At 40.6% G+C, this 25,841-nt stretch overlaps 1 long non-coding RNA gene across 1 annotated transcript; it reads right to left on the bottom strand.

The window, feature by feature from the left end:
• Positions 1 to 24,531: 24,531 nt before the first annotated feature.
• On the bottom strand, positions 24,532 to 25,416 carry LOC134210159 (uncharacterized). Its single transcript, XR_009978809.1, has 3 exons — positions 25,227 to 25,416; positions 24,761 to 24,874; positions 24,532 to 24,683 (listed from the first exon to the last, which is right to left on the bottom strand). It is a non-coding gene; the product is annotated as an uncharacterized LOC134210159 (long non-coding RNA).
• Positions 25,417 to 25,841: the final 425 nt, after the last annotated feature.

Here is a 25,841-nt window from a genome sequence, read left to right as displayed (position 1 = left end):
TTTGCACACCAGATCATCGCCTTAGAGAGCACATTGTCAGATATTCTGACGCTCGATTTGAATCAGCCTGATAAGCTTTGCCTGACAACTATGCTCTAGCATCATCTACCAAAATTCGTTCCGTTTCACTGAGTCGAACGCTGCCTTAAAGTCCACAAACAGATGATGAGTCCGCAAGTTGTATTCCCGGAATTTATCACGAATTTGTCGCACAGTAAACATCTGGTCCGTTGTTGATCTTGATCGTTGTTGATCGAGTCAGGGAGTCAGTGTCCTTTCTTGTGAATAGGACATATGGGGGCTACGAAATGGTGAGTTGACATCTGGGAAGGGGCGGCAAACATTGCTCTGATTCTCTTAAGTGTCAATACTCACGCTTCCACGGATGGATGACGATGACAATCGACCGCCAGTTATGGGCTGCATACTTGGCTAAAAGTCTAGTGCAAATCACTTTGTTCCCATTTGTGTGATTCTTTTCAGCAGTGAGACGCACGATAGCTTTAAAATTTAACATAAATCAAACCGAAATCGCCCGTTTTGCGAATGTTATTGATATGAGCGCATGTTATTAATTATGGAACAAATATAGTATAGGGTACAGCAAAAATAAAACTGAACCATTGCCAATAAAAACTGTGGTGGTGCGTCTTCTTTTAAAGATTTATTCTTAGTTTTAACTTGTACTTAGTGTTTGACAAAGAAAAATGCCGAGAACTTGCTGTTAGTTAGTGAGTTCTTGGGACTAAACCTATTACCATTTCAAAGTTACAAAAAAGGGACATCCTACAATAAATCTATAACTACAAAGCATAAGGATTCTTGTAACGGAAAATCTATTTCTTTGTAAGTACAACTCTTCGACCCTTTTTGATAATACTCTCCAGCAGATTCAAAATTTGCCAGAAAAGACGAATTGTATATTCCACCCATTAGAGAAACTGCAGGAACACTTTCAAATGAACAGAAAGGGTAACAAAAGGCGTTGGAACTTAATCCACTCCAGTGCAAAGAAACAGCCAAATCGCATAAATTCTACAAAATAGAGCAGCAGCTTTATTTCCTTCTGACTCAGCAGTGCTCAGTAAGCGACATTCGTTGGCCGTTCGTTGGTAGGCTTTTATTTATTCTACTATGAAGGAAATAAACAGCATGAGGATAACGTAAAAAGGGATTGAGACGATTGCTTTTGAATTTTTTTTACCAAGTAATGCAATAATAGTTAACCACCTTTGAATGGGAACCCTTACACCAATCAGTGCATGTAATATGTGCGACGGCATTTGTTGCTCTCGATAAAGACGAAAGGTGTATCGAAAGCAAAGGACCTATTCACCATCGAGGAAGCGAAAAATATGATACGACATACCGGAACTGGGTGTGAGCAATTTGCTTCTTGGTTTTCTGTTTTCGTCTTCGCTTCAATATAGAACTGAGCCGCATTGTGTTTCCGAAGCAACGAACAACGCAACGTGCTCGGTGGCTGCCAGGTTTTGATCCATGAATGACCGATCTCAGACCCTGGGAGGATCGACTGCACAAGGTGCCGCCGCGCACTCCGCTATTCAATTGCATTATTGTCTTGCCGAGTTTATCGATTGGTGCAGATCTAGGCTATTGGAAGCGAGAAACGAGCTACGGACGGCACTCATTGTGAAAGCCCATCCCGGCTGGAGCGGCGACGAAGGAAGAGAAGCGGAAAATCACTGCACTTCCGGCGGTAAGATTCGAACACGTGTCCCGGTGGACGGCCCCCTTTTTGCTACTGCGCGCTGCTGCCTGCATTGCGAACCTACTTACCTAATAATGTGTACAAACTACGCGCGGCAGTTGGCCGCTCCCGTTGACGTCGACCGTTGATGGGTTGGACTGGAAAATGGAACGGGCATGGCGCAGAGGGTTTGGCGCGGCACGAGCAGATGGGCAGGACAAACTTTTTTGCGGGTAAGTTGAAATCTGGGGTGATTATGCGAGTCGTTTAGCTATCGCATTTTTAATGCATCGAAGGTCGTCTAAATATGCTTCGGAGCGGGTGACAGATGTATTCTGGATTAGAATGAAAGTTAGTGAATTTAATGTCAAATAATTCCAAACCTCGATGGCACAGAAAAGCTTCTGTTATTATACAGTTGATCAGCAATTATTATCAGTTATGCCATCCTACCTCACCCTATCAGCGGTATAGTCGCCAACATGAAAAAGTAATAAAATTGAAACTTGAATTAATTGCTCGGAGAGCAATTATAAACAATTTGTAGATTGCTTTGGAGAGTATTCTCCCTGCCAGTCCCACTAACATTCTTTCAGCAGCTTTCCCAACAACTCCATCAGATGATATACGACACAAACAGCAGCAGCGGCAGAAACAACAACAGCACCGTGACCATTGCAATGTCCGCGCTCGATGGAACGCTATGTCCCACAACCACACCGTGAAAAGTTCATATTTTTGTTTAAAATTCATTTCATTTCACTTTTAGTAGTCTCTCTCGTGTCTACATTTTTTCTCGACTCGTTGAACAATGGGATTGAGTTATAAAATAATGTGGCTTTATAATGCCAAAACTTTTTAAATTCAATTAGTTAGCTGAACTTACATATTAGGCCTAAAAGTTCGTAGTTAAAGTTATGATTTAGTATATTATACCTACAGGGGATGTCCAAAATAACTGGGATGGGCAAATTTTATTATCCGATTTGGACAATTCAGGGATGTCTGAACTAGAAATTTAATGTGGTTTCATCATATGTCCATGGAACCGACCATGGCCATTGTATACCGGAGAAATTCCGTTTTTTTCGAAGGTAGGATAAGTTGTGGTTAAAAACAGAATAATATTAGTAACCACAAATAAAGTAGGGCTATTTCTAATTTGAACCATATGTTGAAATTCGAAATCAGACCAGAATCAAGTGAGATATGGCCATTTGTATAGAATCGGTGCCGATCGGGAGTTTTAAAAGGGACCAGGCCACAAATTCATTTGAATCAAGCTTTTTGACCGATCTTCCATTATGATTATATTCCAGAAGTTTTATATCATGTCAATAATGAAAAACCAACCATAAAGACAGATTCTGAAGTCGCTGGAGTGCCCCCGGGGAACCTGTAGAGGGGATATTTCAGTTTTGGCATTAAAGCTAGCCAATCGACGTTTCGTTTTTCATGGTTTTCTATCAGGAAGCGAAGTATGAGTATAAAATGGACCATTGACGGCTTTGGCCGCTTCCGGGACCTACGGATTTGTCCCCGGGGAACCCGTAGAAGGGGACATTTCAGTTTTGGCACCAAAGCTAGTCGTTCGACAATTCTTTATTCATGGTTTCCTATCAAGAAGCGAGGTATGAATATAAAGTGGAACATTGACGCCTTTGGCCGCTTCCGGGACCTACGGATTGTCCCCGGGGAACCCGTAGAAGGGGACATTCCAGTTTTAGCGTCAAATTTCTTTCGACAATACAGACACGTTAGCTTCGGTGTCGATTAAAAACGCTCAAAGCACGACCTACACCCAATAAAACGTAATCACCTACAACTGACGACACTCTTGTTGTTTTAATCTTTAGATAAAGTCCACTCCGGCATTATTTCGGACAAATAAAAAGCAATCCACTTAACCACATGGAACCACAAATCAACTTTTTGATAATGCTTCTAATGCTTTGAATAACTGAAAACCAACAAGAGATGAACTTTCTATGTGTAAAAAAATCATTCTAATAAAACACAAACAAAAAAAAAGCTCAAACATTTGCTGGACTAACAACGTACAACGACAAGCAAAATTGTAAAATTCAGTTTAAAATTCAATTTAAGGATTTATCAGATAACTTACCCCACGAATGCAGTCTGCGTCCAGCATTTTTACCTTACCAAAGAACATCCAACAAGGGGGTTGCCGGGAAGGTGTGCGTCGGAATGAAGGCTCCGGCGTTCATGGTGATGATAAGACGCCGGCCGTTGGTGTTCTCCACCCGTTCCATAACGATGACCTGCAACTCTTCGTTACCGTTGAACTTCTCTACTGTGGATGGCGCAAACAGATCGCAACATCTTGATCAGCATTTGTCTGTTCAATCACGTCGTTCAAAGAAATCCACTAGGGTAAAAGACCCAATAGTGGAGGAACTAAGCACGTTCCAACACTAATTTCTCGGTTACTTCTAATCTATATTTCATTTCCCTTACCTTGAGAGTGCATCCGAAAGCTCATTATTTCAATTTTATCCAGAGCGTGCCATAATTGTATCAAAATCCTTTCTGGTTACCTGAAATCAATCCTCCAATTATTGGTGCCGTGTTCCAATAGTTGCGGTATTTTGTTATTCGTGTTCCTATAGTTGCGAATCTCATAGGTTTTATATGGGATTCGCAACTATTGGAACACTACCGCAACTATTGGCGCAAGGGAGAGAAAAAAATAAAGTATTTTAAAGATACTTTACCAGTTTAAATGGAATTCCAATGTTGTTTTTGTCTCTATCGTGTTATGACAGGTCAACTTATTGACTGGTAATGTGGGTTACTGCGTTGAATTTGTTGATTCCCTACAAACCGTACTACCGCAACTATAGGAACACCCACGACTATCGGAACTTTCACCCTATAACACAATTTCTATTACTAAAAATTCTTGCTGACAGGAAAAACGCGTCAGTTCGCGAGCCTTGACTACTACGATCCTCCTTCTGTTTGGATTCGCCTATTTAAAATCGATTATGTGAGCCCGCAATACGTGTTGCCTAAGCTTCGGGCGTTAGTGGATTCAATATCCGTTCAAACCACCATTTCAAGAGGACAAGAAAGGGGTGGCGAAAATTAGATCACGGAGGTGGCGAAAATTGAATCAGAATACTTGCTAATTAAACGGCATATTTATATAAATTAGCAATAATTTATCGTCATTATTAAATCAGATTTGCTAGGTAAGGACCAGTTTTACATAAAATTCCCGACTTCTCCACAATAATTAGATTTTTTTTTTCATTTTGCGACAATTTGAGAGACAAATTTACGTTTAGGGTGGCGAAATATAGTGCTTCTACCCTAATTTCGGACGAGGATTCATATTATATAAAATACTTATTTTGTCCAAAAATGTCACATATATGCAGTTTCGCAAACAAACGGTCCAAATGCACTCCCGTTTTCAAGAGTTCCCCATTCAAAACGGAAGCCACGCACAACTGTCATTTTTATTACTCCACGAATAATAAAAAAAAATGACAGTTGTGTGTGACTCCCGTTTTGAATGGGGTGTCCTTGAAAACGAGAGTGTATTTGATTTTGGATTCCGGAAGGCCTGCCCTTAAAGGCCTAAAATCTGTCCACTTATATACTCTGACATGTCCAGATAGTTTTAATCAAATATTTCAGACATATTTCTAAACAAAAACGACTGTTCGTAACATAAGTCTGTTCGGGATTTGAATCAAATAGTCAAATACAAAATATTTTAGCATAATAACTTCACTTCAGTGCTGGGAAAGATGCGCCAACGCGTGATTGGGTGGTAGCCAATCAACGCAAGGATGTGCAAGCTGAGGATTAAAGGCCGTTTCTTCAATTATAGCATCATCAACGTGCACTACCCACACGAAGGGAGACCCGACGACGAGAAAGAAGCGTTCTACGTACAGCTGGAGCAGAGATACGATGGAAACCCACTGCGGGACGTCAAAATCGTCATCGGTGACATGAACGCACATGTAGGAATGGAGGAAATGTATAGACCGGTCTGCATACCGTATCGAATGACAACGGCCAACAATGCATAAACTTCGCAGCCTCCCACGGAATGGTAGTCCGAAGCACCTTCTTTCCCCGCAAAAATATCCACAAGGCCACATGGAGATCACCTAACCAAGAAACGGAAAACCAATCGTTCTAATCGTTCTAATCGACGGTAAATTCTTCTCCGACATCACGAACGTACGCACTTACCGCAGTGCAAATATTGAATCCGACCACTACCTCGTTGCAGTATGTCTGCTCAAAACTCTGTACAACACGCGTCGGAGTCGTCCGCCGCGGCTTTAAATTGGGCGGCTACAAGACGGTAGACAAGCCCAAGATAGCGCGCAGCAGCTGGAAGTGGCAGTCCCAACGGAAGAGCAGCTAGGCGCAGCATCTCTTGAAGGTGGCTGGAGAGATGTTCGATCCGCCATTGGTCTATACGCTGCATTAGGCACGGTGGCCCCGGATCAGAGAAACTACTGGTATGACGGCGAATGTGCGCAGTTAGTTGAGGAGAAGAATGCAGCATGGGCGAGATTGCTGCAACACCGCACGAGGGCGACGAGGCGCAATACAAACGGGCGCGGAACAGACAAAAGACCGCGAAGAGACGGAGCAACTGTACCGCGCCAATAACGCACGAAAGTTCTATGGGAAGTTAAACCGTTCACGTTAGGGCTACGTTCCACAGCCCGATATGTGTAAGGACATAAGGAACCTTCTTACGAACGAGCGTGAGGTGATCCAAAGGCGGCGGCAGCACTACGAAGACCACCTGAATGGTGATATGGCAGACAACGGTGGCGATATGGTAATGAACCTAGGAGCACGCACGCAGGACATGCGACTTCCGGCTCCGAAACCCCAGGAAATCCAGGAGGAGATCGGTCGGCTGAAAAACAACAAAGCCCCTGAAGTTGATCAACTAACAGGAGAGCTGTTTAAATACGGTGGTGAGGCACACTAGCTAGAGCGCTGCACTGGATGATTACCAAGGTTTGGGAGTATGAAGTTCTGCCGCATGAGTGGATGGAAGGTGTGTTCCATCTACAAATAGGACGATAAGCTGGATTGTACACCCAAAAAACAGATCTTACAATTATTGTATAAAAACGTGGCATATACAAATCTGTAAGGTTTTTATACAGAAATTGTATTAAAATAATACAAATCTGTATAATTTCAATACAACGATTGTATTAAAATCTTCCAAAAATTGTATATGCCCAATTATTATACAGTTTCTGTAAGGTTCCTATGCAGTACTGTATTAAAATCTGCCATCCGCTGGTTGGGTGATAGCAACTACCGCGCAATCACATTGCTGAACGCCGCCTATAAGGTACTCTCCCAAATTTCATGCCGCCAACTAACACCTAACACCAATTATGCCGCCAACTAACACCAACACCAACACTAATGCCGCCAACTAACCACCAAGAGAGTTCGTGGGGCAGTACCAGGCGGGATTTATGGGTGAATGCTCATCCACAGACCAGGTGTTCACCGTACGTCAGGTTAAGCTATGTCCATTTAGAATCCGGAATAATAAAACATCTGTATCTAAGTAACGGGTTGACATACAAATAAGGTTAATACATCAAAACTAAGGTAATTTACTGTACTTTAAAGAAACATATTGGCTAGATGTACCAGTTGTGGCAATAGCACCAGTTGTCGCACTAGTGCTTTATATGCCAAATGGCCAATCAAATCACCGCAAACCAAGTTCATATCGATAAAGTATATTCATATGATACGATAAAACCATCGATCTCCTCCAAAACAAACAAAGCATAATTTATTTATTTATGTATTGTACATTAGAGTGATTCAAATTTTGACTTTTTTGCTTCCCTATGCTTAAACGATTGCATTTGCCATTTTGATAATCCTGATAAATTTTTAGCAAATTTGGATGTAGTTTGATTGTGCACACGTCATTTGATGTTTGCATGCAAATTACCGTGAAAATTGACCCTTATGTGAAAGATCGTTCCGTGAGGTTGCCCATGAACTATTTAATGGTAATCAACACGTTGACTACATAGAATAGTTCCTAAGCTGAAAGGCAGTTGTTGTTGCGAAGCGATTTGCGAAGCGTGCTCTTGCCTACGCAATGCGGTCGGGTCTGAGCTTGACGACCGACTGGCAAATAGCTTACACAACCTCACTTGATCAGTACAGTTGCTGATGAAGAATGTGTACAGCCGCCAAACATTCTAAATACTCACGCTCCTCCAATGTGAACGTGTACTATACACATGTGGTAGAGTTGGCTTGAGAAATGGATTGCGAGTGATTTGACTATGCGTCCAATTTGGGAATCTCGAGCTCGTTCAGTAGCCACTAGGTTGCGAAGGCCGACGGAGGTCCTTCGTAGCTTAGTTGGTTAAAGCACCAGACTAGCGTACTGTAGGGTCATGGGTTCGAGTCCCATCGAAGGGAAAGTGGTTACCTCCAATACATTTTCCAAATCAATATCTTCCACATAACGTACATATTCACATATGAGTTTTCATAACATTGTAAATTGTCGTTTGAAAGTCAAGTTACAAAAGAAACAAAAATGCTCATTATTGATATTGATATTATTCTTTTACGTGTTAAATTAAATTTCCCTCGATTCAGTATTTTCTTAATATCTTTTCTTGCAAGCATCAAAACGTTTCGCAACAAAGACGATCCGCTTCCTTTATAAATTTACTATGTTGTCAATGTAATCATATATTTTTGGAGCTTAAAGGGAAGAGTTGGGAACGGCTTTCCACAAAAGTTACTGTTTTGCCTTTCTCGTATACAAAGTATACGTAAAGGCTATATGTTCGCTCCAAAAACAAACTTTTTATATGAGGCTCGGAGACCCATAGTGTTATATACCGATCAACTCAGCTCGACGAATCGAGGTGATGTCTGTGTGTGTATGTGTGTGTGTATGTGTGTGTGTGTGTATGTGTGTGTATGTGCGCAAAAGTTTGCCAAAAGTCTAGCCCACTTTTCAGGCACTTACCCTTAACGGATTTGCTTGCAACAAGTTGCATTCGACGCAGAATCCTGTCCCATTGTTTCCTATTGAAAATCTATGACTATGGGCTCAGAAGTTATGGTCAAAATACTTTTTGTTTAGACAACAACGAGTGGAAAAGTCTAGCCCATTTTTCAGGCACTTATCCTTGACGGATTTGCTTGCAACAAGTTGCATTCGACGAAGAATCCTTTCTTATTGTTTCCTATTGAAAATTGACCCGATCGGACTATGGGCTTAGAAGTTATGGCCAAAATATTTTTTTTTCATATAAAAGTACATTAAAAAGTATAGCTCATTTTTTGAGCACTTATCCTTAACCGATTTACTCACAACAAGTTGCGTTCGACGAAGAATCCTGTCCCATTGTTTCCTATTGAAAATTTGTCGTATCGGACTATGGGCTCAAAAGTTATGGACAAAATACTTTTTTTCATACCAAAAGTGCGTAGAAATTACTAACTCGAAATAAACGAGAAAGGCACCATCACCGCTAGGTGGATTAATCTGGGTTTTTCATAGTGTTTTTCATACAAACTTCAAACTGTTCGTGCTCACTCAAATTACATCCAAATTAGCTAAAAATTTGGGAGGATCATTAAAATGGGAAATGCAATCATTTAAGCATCGGGGAGCCAAAAAGTCAAAATTTGAATCACTCTATTGTACATGGTATTCAACTTGTAAATTGCACAGACTGATTGTTTGACTTAATCCTATTTTTAAAAACTAATTTGGAAACATTAAAGTCGAAAAAACAACACACTTCGTTGAATAGTCTGCAGCATAAGTCCAATGGATTATTTTGACCGTAGTGTGTGCGGTGACCACGGATCCATAACAGTTGACGATTCCTGAGTTTACGAGACGGTGCATGAAATCGAACATTCTCCAGGATGTAACGGCAGTCTATGTTGCACGTTATGACATGACGTCGAAAATAAACATCCTCTGAAGCATCACTCGACGGTCTGCCAATGGTTGTAAGTCAATCAAAGCACAACGATTTCGGTATGGAGGCAGGTTTGATGGATCGTTCCATGGTAAGCGGCGCAAGGCGTAGTTGATGAAGCGTTTCTGTATTCTCTCCATGCGTTCAATGTGAACGGAATGATACGGAGCCCAGATTTGCACTCCATGCTCTAGTATGCTCCGAATTAATGCACAATATAATGATTTTAGAGCATGAACATCATCGACTGTGCTGTATTACGCCGATAGAATCCAAGCATAGCGTTGGCCTTAGCGTTGGTCAGATAAATGTTCCGTAAAACGAAGCTTACTGTCGAGAACGATTCCAAGGTCTTCGATCGATGTAAACCTCTGAAGGGCTGTGTGATTCAGACAATAGTCATAGGTTATAGAAGATCGGCAACGAGTGAATGTTATGGCTTTGCATTTAGTCGGGTTCATCTGCATACCATTGATCTTGCACCAGTTTGTAACATTCACAATATCAGTATGTAAAGCACAACAGTCTACGAGCTATTTTATGACACGGTATATTTTCAAATCGTCCGCATAAAGCTGTTTTCCAGAGCTCAGGTTGCTACATAGATCATTGACGAAAAGAATAAAGATGAGCGGACCTAGAATACTGCCCTGCGGTACTCCAGAGGGAATGTCAAAGGCATCAGACTTGGCGCCATGTACTTTGACGAAAGCCTTGCGAGAGGATAAGTACGATTTTAACCACCGAATAATCCAAGTAGGTAAGCCAAGTCGGTCAAGTTTTCCTATCGCTAGTGCATGTGGCACCTTGTCAAACGCCTTTGAAAAGTCTAAATAAATAGCGTCGACCTGGCTACGGTTCTCCAATTCGTCTAGCACTGTAAGAGTGAATGCCATTAGGTTGGATGTCGTCGAGCGCTTTTTCATGAACCTATGTTGATACTCGGATATGATAGACTGTACTGCTAAGTATAATACTTCGTGCAAAAGACTCTCAAAAACTTTGGCGAAACAGTTCAAGATTGATATCGGACGGTAGTTCTCTACACTATGTATGTTACCGGATTTGTACACGGGAACGATCGAAGCAAGCTTCCAAGCTTCCGGGAAAGCACTATCGCTTATAGATCGATTGAAAATTGAAGCAATGAGCATTACCAGCGATGAAGCACATTGTTTGATGAAGGTGGGCGGTAAGTGATCGGGTCCCGGTCCTTTTGATGTGTCAAGCGAGCTGAGAGCTTCAAAAATATCCGCATTGCTAAAAGTGACTTGAGGAAGCCGGACGGAATACGACGGAAGACTTTCGATGTAGCTTTGATCCAATGGAGGAGGATTGTCGTCATGTACTGAGCGGAAGAAGCTGGCAAACAGGCAAACAAATTTGCTGTTGCGTCAGGTGATCGGGAGGAAAGCGTACGATAAGTGACGTCAACAGGGATATTGTTCGACCCCTTCCTTTTTTTAATGTAGGCCCAGAATGATGAAGGATCATTTTTCAAATTTGCTTGAAGGCTTTCCATGTACTCACGGAACCGACAATGCTGCATACGAGTATATTCTTCTTCAGCTAACCGCAGATTAGCCGCATTCGCTTCAATCCTGTTTCGGAAGAACTTCTTCCTGCATTCCCGCAGACGATTGCGAAGATTGGGTTGATTGTACTTCTTCGATGGTCGGCAAATTTTGACCGGCACGTTTTCTTGGATGATCTGTTCGATTGTGCGATAGAACGCGGTAACAGAGTCGTCGATTGAGGCATAATTCATAACATGATTCCAGTCAAGGGCAGCAATCCGTGCATTGACGATTTGATAATCACACCTGTTGAAGTCGTAGTCAACGGTAGATATTGGCACTGATCTTTTATCGCGAGAACGGACGTCAACGGTTAAAACTAATGGCTTGTGATGAGGGTCAATTTTTAAAAGAGCAGATGGCGACTCGAGGAGATCTATGATGCATGGATCGCTTACGAACACCAAGTCAAGAAGTTTGCCGTTCGCGTTCAGAAGATCATTGATCTGATACATTCCGGAGAATAACAAGGACTCTGATAGGGCAAGGTCCTGCTTAGTTGACGCGTTGATAGGCAAGTATCCGTTAATTTCATCATCGAAATGCCAGACTAGATTCGGCAGATTGTAATTTCCAAGGCAAACAATGACGTCGCAGGGATCGGCACGATTCAGTATCTGGCTAATAGAATCCGCGTGTTTCGTGTAGATATCAGGGCTAATTGTAAAAATTGATTTTGCTTAATTTTTGACGTCCTTTGCACCAGTTGGTGACTCGGGGAGGCACTACACACCGTGTTATTTTTCCTATCTTTTGTCTTTTTCTAACATTGTCACCTCGTAATTTTGGAGTGACGTATTTCGGTTTTCAGTTGTTTGATGTAACTGTAAATGTATCAGCATGTAGATTTCGAGTAAGCACGCGCCGGTGATACTTTTTCAAAATCATGTTTGTTGTAAGAAACAAATGTTTGCAGCTCCTCCGTTAGACGCGCGCTCGTGATTCTAGATTCTACATACATACAGAAAACATACGATCGTTCAACTCATCCATGAGTTTTTAGGTGCTGAAATGTCTCGCGCGCGCGGGAGAGGAGTTCTTATAATCAATAAAGATGGCTCATTAGTCCCGCCTCTTTGTTGTCCGGTATGGCTGCAAATATTGTGTAACCGTCACACACTCACCAAAGGGGCGTGGCTACAGGTTCAACTTTATTGATTACAAGAAAGCAGCTCTTCCGCGCGCGCGAGGTATTTCGTTCGTGATATCGCGGAGAGCAGACCGTGATACCACCTTCGGCATCGGCGGAGCTCCTACCGGAAATTTTATTCCCGGCGATGGTGTGGGTCGCGCGATCGTCGTCGTCAGCATCAACAACACTGAGATGGAATTTTTCTTGCGTGTTTCTCTACGATGGCGGCTATGGTGGTGTATATTTCTGTCGGTGGCGGAATCACGACCGTGCGTCAGGGACGCTACAAAAATTTATTCGCATGGATAGCATCAATACCAGTGAAATTTCCCGTCAAGATTATAATTTTAGTAGATAGACTGTTACTTGTTTCAGGTTTAATTTCCATCCATGCGGATGCGAATACATTTTCGCAGCTTCTCCTTCTGACGCACGGTCTTCGTTCACACTGATGGCGTAGGTAGCGCTCGTAACAGGATCGTCGCGACAGAGAATCCAACGATGGCAATATGTTGCAGTGTAGCGGTAAAATCATAGAGCCAGCATCTGCATTTAAGTGAAATACTCTTGTGATATTCTGACTATCGAATGGTTGCTGTTGTGTTGGTGATTAGAAATCCGCATGATCTGAAATCTGTCCTTTTCAGGGCATTAAATTTTTCATTGGAGGAATTTGGTTTGATTGAGAGTAAATTCATGAGATGGTTGCGTTAAATCGGCAGCAGTTACGCAAAAGTTCATTAGATTCAATCCATCATTTTACTTCTGCAGAGTTAGTGATTAAAAATCCATCGAAAGATAAAGACGCTAATAGTTTGAAATCTATCCTAATTTCGTGACGATCTCGAATTTGAAAATTTCCGTTTTACACCCCGTATCTGAGTCTTGCCCTTAGGCGTAGTTTACGTCAAAAAATTATTTCAACTTAATCATCCTCCCAAACATAATGGTGGTCCTGAAAAGAACCGATTCATTTCCACTTATGCGCCTCAGCAACACGGCGTTGATTGCCAGATTCAAAGATGCTGTTGGGAACACGGAAGTAAAGATGTACTGCTGTTGCCACGACCGCCACCACCACCCAACGAAAAATTTCATCCGCATCATCACTCATAAATTTTAATCAACGAGCCCTCCCGTGCGAACGAAATCATCTGTGGAATGCATCATCAGGAATGCATCACGCTTGAATTTGTAATGCTAAAACGCATCATTCCGCTCATTTGCCAAAACATCATTTTGGTTTAAAACGCATTCGAAATTAATTTGGGGGCAATTTAATGCTTATACATGAAAGAGTGTCTATTTTTTTAAGCGAGAAACGTCAATTCACTGTTTTTAACAAAGGAGAACAAAAGAAAACATACGATGATTCAACTCATCCAGGAGTTTTAAGGTGCTGAGTTGGGTGCGTTTCAACTCACGCTTGATTAGAATCGTCCATGAGTTTTGAGTTTTTACCACCACAGACCAAACCACAGGCGTTATCGCTTGAACCGCCCTGGTCCGTTCTCCGTGACATCCAGAATGAAAATGACGCGCGCACGCGAAACACGGGGCTTTATATACACAGGAAAAACGAAGCAGTGGATCAAAAGGCCCGTACCTTACTGCAATCTGATGTCCGTGTTGGGGATTTATGAACGGAATTGAATTTTTCACCCGATTTGGAAAGAAATAACATTTTCAATAGTTTAACGTTGATAATCAATAGTATCAATAGAATTGGCAAATTGCTGGAGAGTTTCCGAATCTATTGATAAGCAAATCTCGAGAATCCATCAAAAGATAAAGACGCTATTAGCGTTTGAAATCTATCCTAATTTCGTGACGGTCTCGAATTTGGAAATTTCGGATTTACATCCTGTATCTGAGTCTTCCCCTTAGACGTAGTTTACGTCAAAAGTACCAGTCAGTAGCCCTCCATTTAGTAGTATAGGGGAATCTAATATTTTTTGTGAAGGTGTTCTATTAACTATCTCCGATATGTTCATGTCTGTTTCTTTCTTACTAATTTAATAATAAGATGATATCGATTGTGCATCACAAAGAACCTTGGCTCCGTATACATGACTGAGCCTACCAAATAAACGAACTTGGAAAACAATCATGTCTGATGGGAGGTATAAAAATATGATATGAGTTTATCACCTAAGTTAGGTTTCGCGTTCAAAACAAATAACTTTTGTTAGAAGAAAAATTACACTGTTTGCGAACCGGAAATGAAACAGAATTTTTTGTCCCGGCTATCCCGGGATTTTCGGGATTTCAAAAATAATATCCCGGGAATCGGAAAATCCCGAATTTTCCTAAATCCCGGGATTTTTTGTCCCGGGATGGAAACTCTAATTGCAGATTTGTGGGCATTTCTAGATCTTCGCATGGAATTTGCAAAAAAATCCAGAATGGGTTGAAAGATCATTAAAATTGCTGTAAATTCTTTACTTATGATTGCTTTCAGCTCATACTGACCATAACAGCTGTTCTCATCTGCCAAGGACACACACACCCACACAGCTCAGTTTGTCGAGCTGATTGCATATAAGACTATCGGTCTGTGAAATTCAATACATATCTTTGTGCATTTTAGAAAGGTGCACAGGATTCTTCTAGTGAGCAAATGAATGCTATATAGGGGGAGATCCCCCAGCGCCGGACACCTCGCAATACCGGACACTTCCAAAAACGGCACTTGCAGAGATCCCTCCATCATCTTATATAGTACAAAAGAAAGCTATTGAAAAGTCCTTTACCTACATAGAATATCAGATTATCATGTTGTAAACTTTTTACAGAATTTGAAATTAAACAAAAATGTCAAAAAGTTTCATGTTGCGCCTTATTTTAGAAGGTTTGAATCAACAATATTAAAATCAATCGAATGCATGTTGATTATGTCAAGATGGTCAATATTAATCATATTTTAAATGGCAAGCATGATTTGTTAGATATATAATGTATCAATGGTGCAAAACCAAATTTCTGCATCCGCTAGCTGTAGTCCCCCGGGTCCGGACAGTGAGTTTTTCCATGTGATAAAATAGCCATTCTTTGCACCTGTTTTGGTTAACTTACTTCAATTCATTTATTTTTTCTTTCTGAGGTATCAGAATACCACAGAAATAAGCAGAAATAAAGGATGTCATTGAAAATGGAAGGAATTTTGAGCAGAATGTAAGCAATTGAGCTGGAGAGTCAAATAAGCTCTGTAAGTAGAGCTCGAGTGTTAATATCTACAACTTGAAGCAAGTGAAAAATATTACTATCCTAAATGATGTCTTTACTCATGTAATAGGAACTTTGTCATATATGTCCGGTACTCGGGGACACTTTTCTGAGCAGTGAAAATTTTCACCAAAATTCTTCATCAAAATACACCGTCCAAAAACGTGTTCAAATTATCAAATATAGTTTGTATGAATCATCAATGATCATATTTTGTGTACAATGGTATACAAGTAAACATAATCCGTTTGCTTAGAGAGTTTTTCGTTAAATGGTTTATGTGTCCGGCACTGGGGGATCTCCCCCTACATATGTAGACGAGGAATAAGAAGGAATAAATTTTGGCAGATACACCCTTTTCAAATGTTGATCTAGTAATATCAATTTTATATCTGCGTATACGCCTGACAGATGTTGATACATAGTTAAGTATCTAACTAAATAAAAAAATAAATCTAAGCATTCTTTTTCAAATTTTGACTAAGTCAATTCTGTGAAACCACGCTGACAAGACCCAGTTAACACAAAATCGTATATGCTGCAATATACGACACTAAAGTGGAGGCGATATACGTACATATTGTATGGGGAAGTACCTATATGGCCTCCACTTTAGCATCTTATGTGACATCATATACGATCGTGTGTTGGCTGGGGACAATATGAAGTATGCTTCAGCATAATTACATAATTCTTAAGTGAACTAAGGTTTTAAACAAAATTTGAATCCGTATATGAAAAATCCCACAATTTCTTTATTTTTATATACTTTATATAAAACTGATATAAAATTGATCAGATTCAGGAGCACACGCTCCACGATGAATTCCTTTGAAAGCGGCACAAATGCTGGGGTATTGCCTTATCGCCAATGGTATATGCGGCGAGAATGTGGCGATTTATCACAGATTGCCTCCTAAGTTATTATAACTATTTTGGTTGCAAAACAGTTATTCGACTTCGAAAAAGTGAACTCAGAATTGCGTACATAATGTAAAACCAATTCAATAAAAATTCCGCGAAAAAAAAAATCAAAATTTCGTTTCGTTTCGAAAAATTTCGAATTAAATGAACCTTGATTTCGTATCGTTTCGAAGTCTCGAAAAAAATCTATATTTCGTTTCGTTTCGATCCGAATCAACATAGGCATTTTAAATTTCGTTTCGTTTCGTTTCGTCACGAAAAAGTGTGTTATCGCATACCCTTAATGGGCGGCATCCAGGAGCACGTAGCTACCTAAGGTAAAAGGATCCACGGCACCCTGAAACGACATGCCTAGTATCAAGGACCAGCAAGTAATCTCCCGCCTTCGCACAAGGCACACCCGATTCTCACATATTTTCGGCAAAAGGCCCTTTCGGATCGTTTGTGAAATCGGAGAAGTAGAAAACTCAGTAGAACATGTGATTTGCCGTTGTCCAAAGTTTGACATTCCTCGATCCAGCTACGAGATATCGACGAATATACGAGATGCCTTGGCTGTCTATCAGCCTTCATCTGCTTCCTCAAACATGGATGGCTGTGGATGGCATGAAGGTATGCGAGCCTCCCTTGTTATTCCTGGGTTGTAAGTTCCTCCCATAGTGACCAGGCTACCCGGGCACCACCACATGGGTCGTAAGTCCTCTGCTCCTAAACTATCATATCAACAAGGTCAGCTGGAGGGGTTTTCCTTACCTTCGTTTCCTCATATTGACACCAACCAACAAAATCTTGTAGCAGGAACACGAAAACTGTCGCTTTCACTTTCGCTCTACCTTTTGCTTGACTGCGATCTGAATATCGTCTTCGTCTAACTGAGGTTCTGATCAGTTTTTTTTTTTGCGGAAACCCTCCGCTCCAAATGTTTTTTTTTTGCGGAGGTCCTTCGCTCTGAAAAGTTCTCATTTTGGTTTCCATTTCTGGTTGGTTTTATAGATTGATGCTATGACTATGCGCTAAGATTGGTGTTTCTATCCGACTGCAGTTCGGAGAACACCGCGATTCAACCATTGGATCATCAGATTCCTGAAAAGCCGATCAGCCACAGATGACCACCCGGCCGAAGTTTGTCGATGGGGACTCACCGTGATCTATGTCGTTGTCCCGCTTTTCCGTCCAGCTCTTACACTTCAACTAATTTCAATGTATTTTTTTAAGTGTGTAGCTATAATTTGCTTTGTTAATTTTTCTGTACTGTATTTTTTTTCATTGGCTTGCAGAAGATCGCTTGGTTGGACGTGAGGGATGCTGCTTTCAGCCCCCTGCCATGAAGGCTTGCCCCTGCCAGTTGCTATCTTCATTTAATTTATTTAGTTTACATCTAAACAGTTAACTCTGAATCGAAAAATTTGACGCCACAATACATGGTTCGAGACAGCATCTCATCATCCTCGAATGCGCCCCACCCTCGCCAAGTCGTTTTGCATCTGGTCTGCCTCCTAGCTTGCTGTGCTCCACGCCGTCTCGTACCTGCCGGATCGGAAGCGAACACCATCTTTGCAGGGTTGCTGTCCGGCATTCTTGCAACATGCCCTGCCCATCGTACCCTTCCGGCATTAGCTACCTTCTGGATACTGGGTTCGCCGTAAAGCTGGGCGAGCTCATGGTTCATTCTTCACCGCCACACACCGTCTTCTTGCACACCTCCAAAGATGGTCATAAGCACCCGTCTCTCGAATACTCCGAGTGTTTGCAAGTCTTCCTCGAGCATTGTCCACATTTCAAAAATGTTCGAAAATTCCAACTCCCATATGTCTATTAGCATCATTTTGATAATTTGGGAGTCCCGACAAAATTTCAGGCAATTCGGTGGCCATTTAGGGGTGGCGCGAAGTCAATTTGTGTTTATATGGAATTTTTTTATGGGAAAAACTTAAAATTTATTCTAATCCCACTGCAACTCTTAAATCGTGATGAATTCAAATAACCATCCCCAACCTCCATTTTTGTCAATGACATATGGGAGTTGGAATTTTCGAACATTTTTGAAATTTGAACTGCCCTATTGTCCATGTTTCATGTCCGTAAATAACTACCGGTCTTATCAGCGTCTTGTACATGACAAATTTGGTGCGGTGGTGAATCTGTTTTGACCGCAGTTTCTTCTAGAGCCCGTAGTAAGCCCGACTTCCACAGATGATGCGCCTTCGTTTTTCACGACTACCTTAGCCAGTTGCTACTTTAGTTTGGGCGATACCATGACAAGTGAAGAACTGAATTCATTTTCACAATTTCTACCGGTTATTTAAAAAGTTAGGAAGATTTTGATATTCAAAAGAAAATTGTGAAGCCCGGAGAAATTTGAAAAGACTAACCGTTGGCAAAAGATTTTTTATAACAGGTCTGGGTTTTGCAAAGGATTCATAAAAAATACTTTGGAAATTACTCTTCATTTCACAAAGATTTTTATTTCAGAAATTTCTGATAAAATTCTTCGAGATTATGAGGATTTTGAAAATTCCGCAGAATTTATTCGGGAAATTGTTATGCCGCTAGTCAAGAAAGTCAAAAAGTAATTAATTTGTCACTAATGATGTTTTTTTTTAAATTTTCTTTCATTGTAAACATTTTTTCATGACTTTTTTCTGTAGCAACCGATCACACTGTGTGACGCCGCGGTTTACTTGCACCCAACACTAGCCAACCCGCAGTATGAACGCGGCGACCGACGGGGGATTTACACGTTACGATGGTACTACACTCGTCGTATACAATCGGTTGAGCGCTCTTGTTTCAATAATTACAAGGTATGCGACTTGCCTCGTCCAAAACTTCAGCGAACTCGTTCTGTTCCACCCCATGGACGTAACGAATGGAAAAATGCTCGTCGTAGTACCCGTCGTAGGAAGGGACGGAATGACTCTGAAACTGTCCACACGGCGTGCATTGCATTGGAGTCGAATTTCCATATCCAAAAGTTAGGATCTGAAATCCGAATCAAAACGAAATTAAAAAGTTACTTTTACTCTAATAAAGTAACCACATTTTCCCCCAGGGAGCACCCCCATTATCATGCTGGTCCTACGACCGCAAGACATGACTCTACAGCAATGTGTACAAGAATCGTAATAATTCCCAGTTTGAGAGGTTGTTGTTGTTTTTTTTTTAATATTTTATTTCACGTGCGACCAGCACCGGCCGAGTTCGTAATTCACCGCGATGACAGCTGGGAAATTAAATGGTCGAGTTTTCCCTGGCGTGTACCGCTGCTTCTCACTCGGCGGGGTGCTTCCCGCTTGTGTGTGGCGGTCGCTTGTGTGGCTCTCGGATGTGGTGTCTCAATTTTCCACGCAGAATGATGAAAGTGAAGTCACGAACTTAAGCTGTAGTTGAGTTCTGAGAAAACATTTTCATGGTATCATCTGTTTCTGGCGCGGGTATGGACAATTGGGGATGATTTGATTTCAGTTGAAGGAATTGACTTTTCGGGATCATGAATAGTTTATTGAGCTATAATTTAGGGAATTATCCAATTCGAGGCATGCATTTTGTATGAGTCCAAATATGGGGGACAAAATATCAGAGTAATAAATTGTTCTTATTTGAAGCATTACGGCACAATCATTCACCTCAAGGCTTTGAAAAAAGATATGTTCTGAGATTCAAAGCATGTTGTCCTCTGTACCGTATCAAAATCCGATCGAAGATCATCATCATCCCCACAAATGGCAGCGACGACGAGCGTGACTGCCCAATGCCGGAAGGCGAATTCGCTTTCAATCCTTTCGCGAAATTTGATGCTCTCCACCAAAACGTAGGGACCTCTATACATCGCCTTTGATTGATGCGCCGATCTTGATGGTGCCCTTCCGAGATTTTTTGCCCTCGTTGCGAGACTAGAAATTGCTTTTCCCGATAAAAAGATCAAGGGTTCGCTTGCCAATCGTTGATTAGCTTCACTCTTTGTGGTGCGGATCTCTGCTTTATTTCTTCCTCCTTTGTACATGCAGGTAGATATATCTCGCTTCGAAGGCTATCAGCACTGCAGCCCGGCAGCGTTGAGAGTTGTGTCAGGATTTTTGATGCATGAAAGTGGTCATTTTGGAGGTCAGATAATGAAAACTGTGCGCTTTTAAACTGTCAGTATTGCTACCGAATTCGGATAAAGCATGTGATTAGAGTGAGTTCGTATTTTAATCGAACGATTGATGTTTTAATTATTGGGCGAAACTGAAAGGCAATCACTTGAGGATCGATAAAATTTAGCCCGGCAAGTGCGCCTTTCGAAGCGCTAATTAGACTGGAATGTGGCTGGGCGAAAATTGGAAAGAGACCGTTTTTTCGCTGCTAATTGGATCAACAGTAAACGACCCTTTCACCAATCAGTCTAGTGTTAAACAATTTCCAGAGCCAAACGTTATAATTTTCTGTCGATCGTGCCACCACCTGGTTTACATACTAATCTGCAGTTGCCTGATGCCGTTAAATTCGCCCGATTAATCGATTTTCATCGCAGCATAGATTAATGATTAGGCCCGGTTACACGCGCTTCATCATCGGCCAACATGCGCGGTAAGAGTTATTTACATTTTTCCTTCAACTAATTACATTTTCCATAAATTTGGAATTCAAACGTACACGGCCGAGAATAACAGAAAGAGGCGCATTTTTCATTGGCTCCGCTTGGGTGACCTTCTTCTCGTTCTGCGGATTGTGGAAACAACCTGTGCCGTGTGTGACGGTCAGTGATGCCAGATCTAGGGAACATTCGAACCGAGGAACCAGGTGAATTTCCTGTGGTGGTTCTTGTTCAGTTGAAATTTTGGTGGAAAGCCGGGAAAATTGTTTGAGGAAGGGAATAAGGGAATTTTCCGTGGAAATAGAAAGGTGTTTTCTGGTATAATTTAAATGAATATTCATTAAGAGTTTGTAAGAATTTATGTTATTACTGTTGATACACGCAGCAGAATTTGAAACTGGCAATTTGTTCTAAGATGCTTTTGGTTTTGTGTATTAGGGAACGTCCACAAATTACGTAACGCTCAGAGGGGGGAGGAGGGGTTGAGCGAAGTGTGACGGTCCATACAAAAATTCCAGATGTTTCATACAAAAAGTGTGACATAGGGGGGAAGGGGGGTTGAAAATGCCCAATTTTTGCGTTACGTAATTATTGGATCTTCCCTTAAGGCTTTTGATTGATGCGCCGATCTTGATGGTGCCCCTCCGAGATTTTTTTTGCCTTGGTTGCAAGACTAGAAATTGCCTTTCCCGATAAAAATATCCTGGTGTGGTGTTTCGATTGTTTTATCGTCTTTGCACCTTTCGGCCATTGAAGAGGCCAGGAGTAGACCACCGCGGAAGATTAGTTGCAGTTGTTGCTTCCCCGTGGAAGCCAGTGGAACCTGGACAGTGGACCACCCTCCCCTCCTTCAGGTCAGTAACTTCGTTTGAACCTGCACCCTCCTTAAATAACTTTACCGCGCCCTCAGGCCCCGCAGGCAGGAACGGAGGTGTGACCTCCAGAAATTCGGCGATAGTGTAACAGTGATTAACCTGACACCTCGTGACGATTATACTTTAACTATACTGCCGCTAACCGCAAGTCAGACTTATCTGTATATGGACGTCATATCCAGATAAGTCTGACTTGCGGTTAGCGGCAGTATAAGCCTGAGAACGATTTCCAGAGGATCAATGTCGAATAGGGCTACACCTACCCGGAGACCAGAAAGATCCTCCAACAGGAGAAGAGGAAGGAAAGGTCCTACGCTGAAGCCGCCCAAAGAAATCTCATCCCAACAAACGTTTGCCAGCCAACACCAGTAGCTGACGACGTGTCTGCCCTGCCAATTATGCTGCGAGCCATTCACAAGCTGGAATCTCTCCGCTTCAAGATTATAAACAAACAATTAAAAAGGAACATGACAGCAGAGCTTTTTCTCTCAGAGCCACGTTTTCCCCAAAACCGCTTCGATACCTACTCCCACTCAAACGGCCAAGCAATCAACCAGCACTCCTACATTTGATGCAGCTCTCAATAGCGATTTTTCTACCATCCTCACCGAAAATCTCCCAGATCAGATTTTCTTTCATTAATCACAACCGAAGACTTCAAACAAAGACCAAGTAACTAAGATTGAAATCAACATGGAATTTTGCTATGTCTGAAACTTGATTATGCATATGTACAACATGTGATAGATTTAGTTCGGAAAAGGTATTGGAGGTAACCGCCCTTCGGTGAGGTTTGTGGATCAAACCCCACCGAAGGGCGGTTACCTCCAATACCTTTTCCGAACTAAATCTATCACATGTTGTGTATGCATAATTCAGACATAGTAATTAATTTCCACTCCGGGTGGCTTAATACCCGGCATATAGGCAATTAACTTTGAATGTACTGATGGAATTTGGTTTTAGAGTTTCCAATACCCCCAAACGAAGCCTCGATTTCAAAGATTTTTAGAATACCGACTTATTTTGTATATCTGAATACGATTTTCGTTGAAATTAGACGAAAAGGCGTCGCGTGTCTCCGCGCTGATATTGTTCTTAAATTTCTTTCCTGTGTGGCATTGGATAGGCCTATTATCATAAACAGGCCTAGCAAGCATGTGTCAAATAACAGATCCAGTTTGTCATCGTGAGTATACATATTCGCAGTCAGTCGATCCCGCGAGTGCAGGTAGTGCAAACATGATGGGTGATTAATCTGCACGATGTTGAATTGCTCAACTTGGAACAGCTCTTTATTTTAAACGTGTGTTAGGATTAACAGTTTGAATTAGAATGAAAAAATAGTCCGTAGTTATTAGTTGGTATAAACAACTGGTAGTCACCCTTAGTGACCAACGATTGCTTGATCCGCAACAGTTTCCGATGAAGATCCTAACCGAGTTTTCGGAGAAGTGTCTTCTGAGGATTTCCTAAATAAGACCCCAACAAACATTGGAAGGGGATAGAGCGCTTATTCAACCAAAAATAGCCTTCTTCAGCTAAAAAACTAGCTAGTTCAGCCTAAATTGTTTGTTAGGATATGACATGGATGGCGTAGCTTGTCATCCCCATGAAGTTGTCCGTATGTTTCGCCTTCAAAGCACTTTGAAGCTTTGTGACGATTATGTTTTAGTTTTTTGTAAACACTCTTTATTATGTACATGTCAAAAAAAGTTACTTCTGCGGGACGATTTCACTATCTTAGTTTGTTTTGGTCTGCTGATGGGTAATGAGCAAATTGATTGAATGAAGTAGGTTTGTATCGTTTTTGTTGGAACGCAAACAGATATGCTTGTTTGCCAAAGTCTCTTTCAATTTGTTAAGAGAAGTAGTTTCTTAGATCAGATCTCGCTAATTTGATTCGATTGTTAATAGATTAACCAAGTGTATGATTGGCGATAGACTTAAATCACATAACATAAGTGGATCTTCGAACAAAATCCGTTTTACTGTTACATCACCATGTAAAACATAGAAATTACCATTGAATGTAATGGAATTTTACCAACTAAATCTCATCAGAGACAATTGTTTTCCACGATTAAATGAATGGTAAATGGGACTTTCACAGTAAAAAAGGGGGGTTGTTATGTATCTTTACAATAAAAAAATCAAAAAATTGTCATACAAAATTCAGAGCAAAACAATTGATTTTACAGTTCTTAATGGGATGATTTCGAAGGACAAAACAATAGAAAACAGTGTATTTCAAATGTCTTCTCTCACTTTTTTTATTGTTCTACAGTAGAAATACAATGGAATAATATTACAATAAAATACAATACAATTTACAATGTTGTACAAATTATTTTATTGATACGATTTCAATTTAATTATAATTTAGTTTAAATTTCATTTGTAATCAGTAAATTTAAATTTTGTTTCATTTTAATATATTTTTAAGATAATTCTACTTCAGTTTTAATTAAATTCAATTCAGCTTTAATTTAATTTCAGTTCAATTTGTGTTCGAATTAAAATTAAAATTATTAGTGGTATTGTTAAGTGCGTTAACTGCTATTCAGACCGGGATTCATAAACGTAGATTTCAGTCGCCAATGATGCAACCGGCTATACTCACTGAAGCCGCTGTAACTAATGCTGCTCGCATTTTTTTCCTGTGGAAGACGTAAATTATAAGATCATGTCAGGTTTCTTACAAAAAGTATAAGCCGAGAAGAAAAACAAAAGTTACCTGTTTAATTTTTTATTGTATCCCGTTGGTGATATAGCTCGATGATAGTCGCCGAACGATATTGAATCATCAGTGATGGTGGCATGCAGCAGTGTTTTATCATTAATTCAATTTCTGAAAAGGAACAAGGATACATGTTAATAAAAAATCTGCGAACTGCTTCGGCGGTGTAAATCAAGGGACCCCTTCCTGAAGGTCTTTCACGTAAAAAACAATAATGTTACTAGGCACATACATTCCAAAACTTATACTTTTCATTAACTTATTAATGTTATTGCTTTTTGGTATGGGATCATTCATCAGATGGCATAATGAATTAGTGTATTGATATTTTCGAATAGGTTGTTGCTTATAAGGTTTTAATTTATAAGTTTTTTTTCTTTACGTGTTGAAAGATTTATCCCACATCAAAATGATCCGGTATCATGATGATAACACTAATATAGATACCTTGATAGATACTCACCACGGTACAGCGGGAAATGATCGGCCGTTGCTTGCTCGCAGAATCAGTATTGTCGGCGTAGCATCAACTTAGAATTTGGAAGTCGGGACTTCCGAACCGAACTTTCTTCCGAAATGTTATCTGTCAAACTAATTGATGTGTTGTTTAGCGCATCTTTAGGCGAATCCAGCGCACTACTTCCGAAGTTGGGAGAAAATCTGTATCTGGAGAAAAATCCAACTTCGATATAAAAAGCGTACTAACTTTGTACCGGATAGACGATTATAAAAGGAAATTGTACACGCTCATCTAAATCCAGTCATTCTCCAAGTAAAATTAAAAGTGAAAGATTTAGTTCCTTTGAATTTTTAAATTTAAATTGATCAGAACATGAATATTTCAAGACCTGCAATTAAAACATATATTTGAAAATCGGTAGAATTTTCATGTAACAATGAAAGTTATTGTTATTTTATTGTTTTCAATTGTTATTCCATCAACATAATGAATCAATGAAATATTCTAAAATTATATTTTTATTTTAAAACGGATTATCTGATCACCGAGATGGAATACTTTTATAATTTGTTTAATTTTTGGATGAGCAATATAAAACATAAGCGAACAACTAAAATA

Source organism: Armigeres subalbatus, chromosome 1 (genome assembly GCF_024139115.2).
Source record: "Armigeres subalbatus isolate Guangzhou_Male chromosome 1, GZ_Asu_2, whole genome shotgun sequence".
In the NCBI taxonomy this organism is placed as follows: Eukaryota; Metazoa; Arthropoda; class Insecta; order Diptera; family Culicidae; genus Armigeres; species Armigeres subalbatus.
This window is presented reverse-complemented; position numbering and strand designations above follow the sequence as displayed.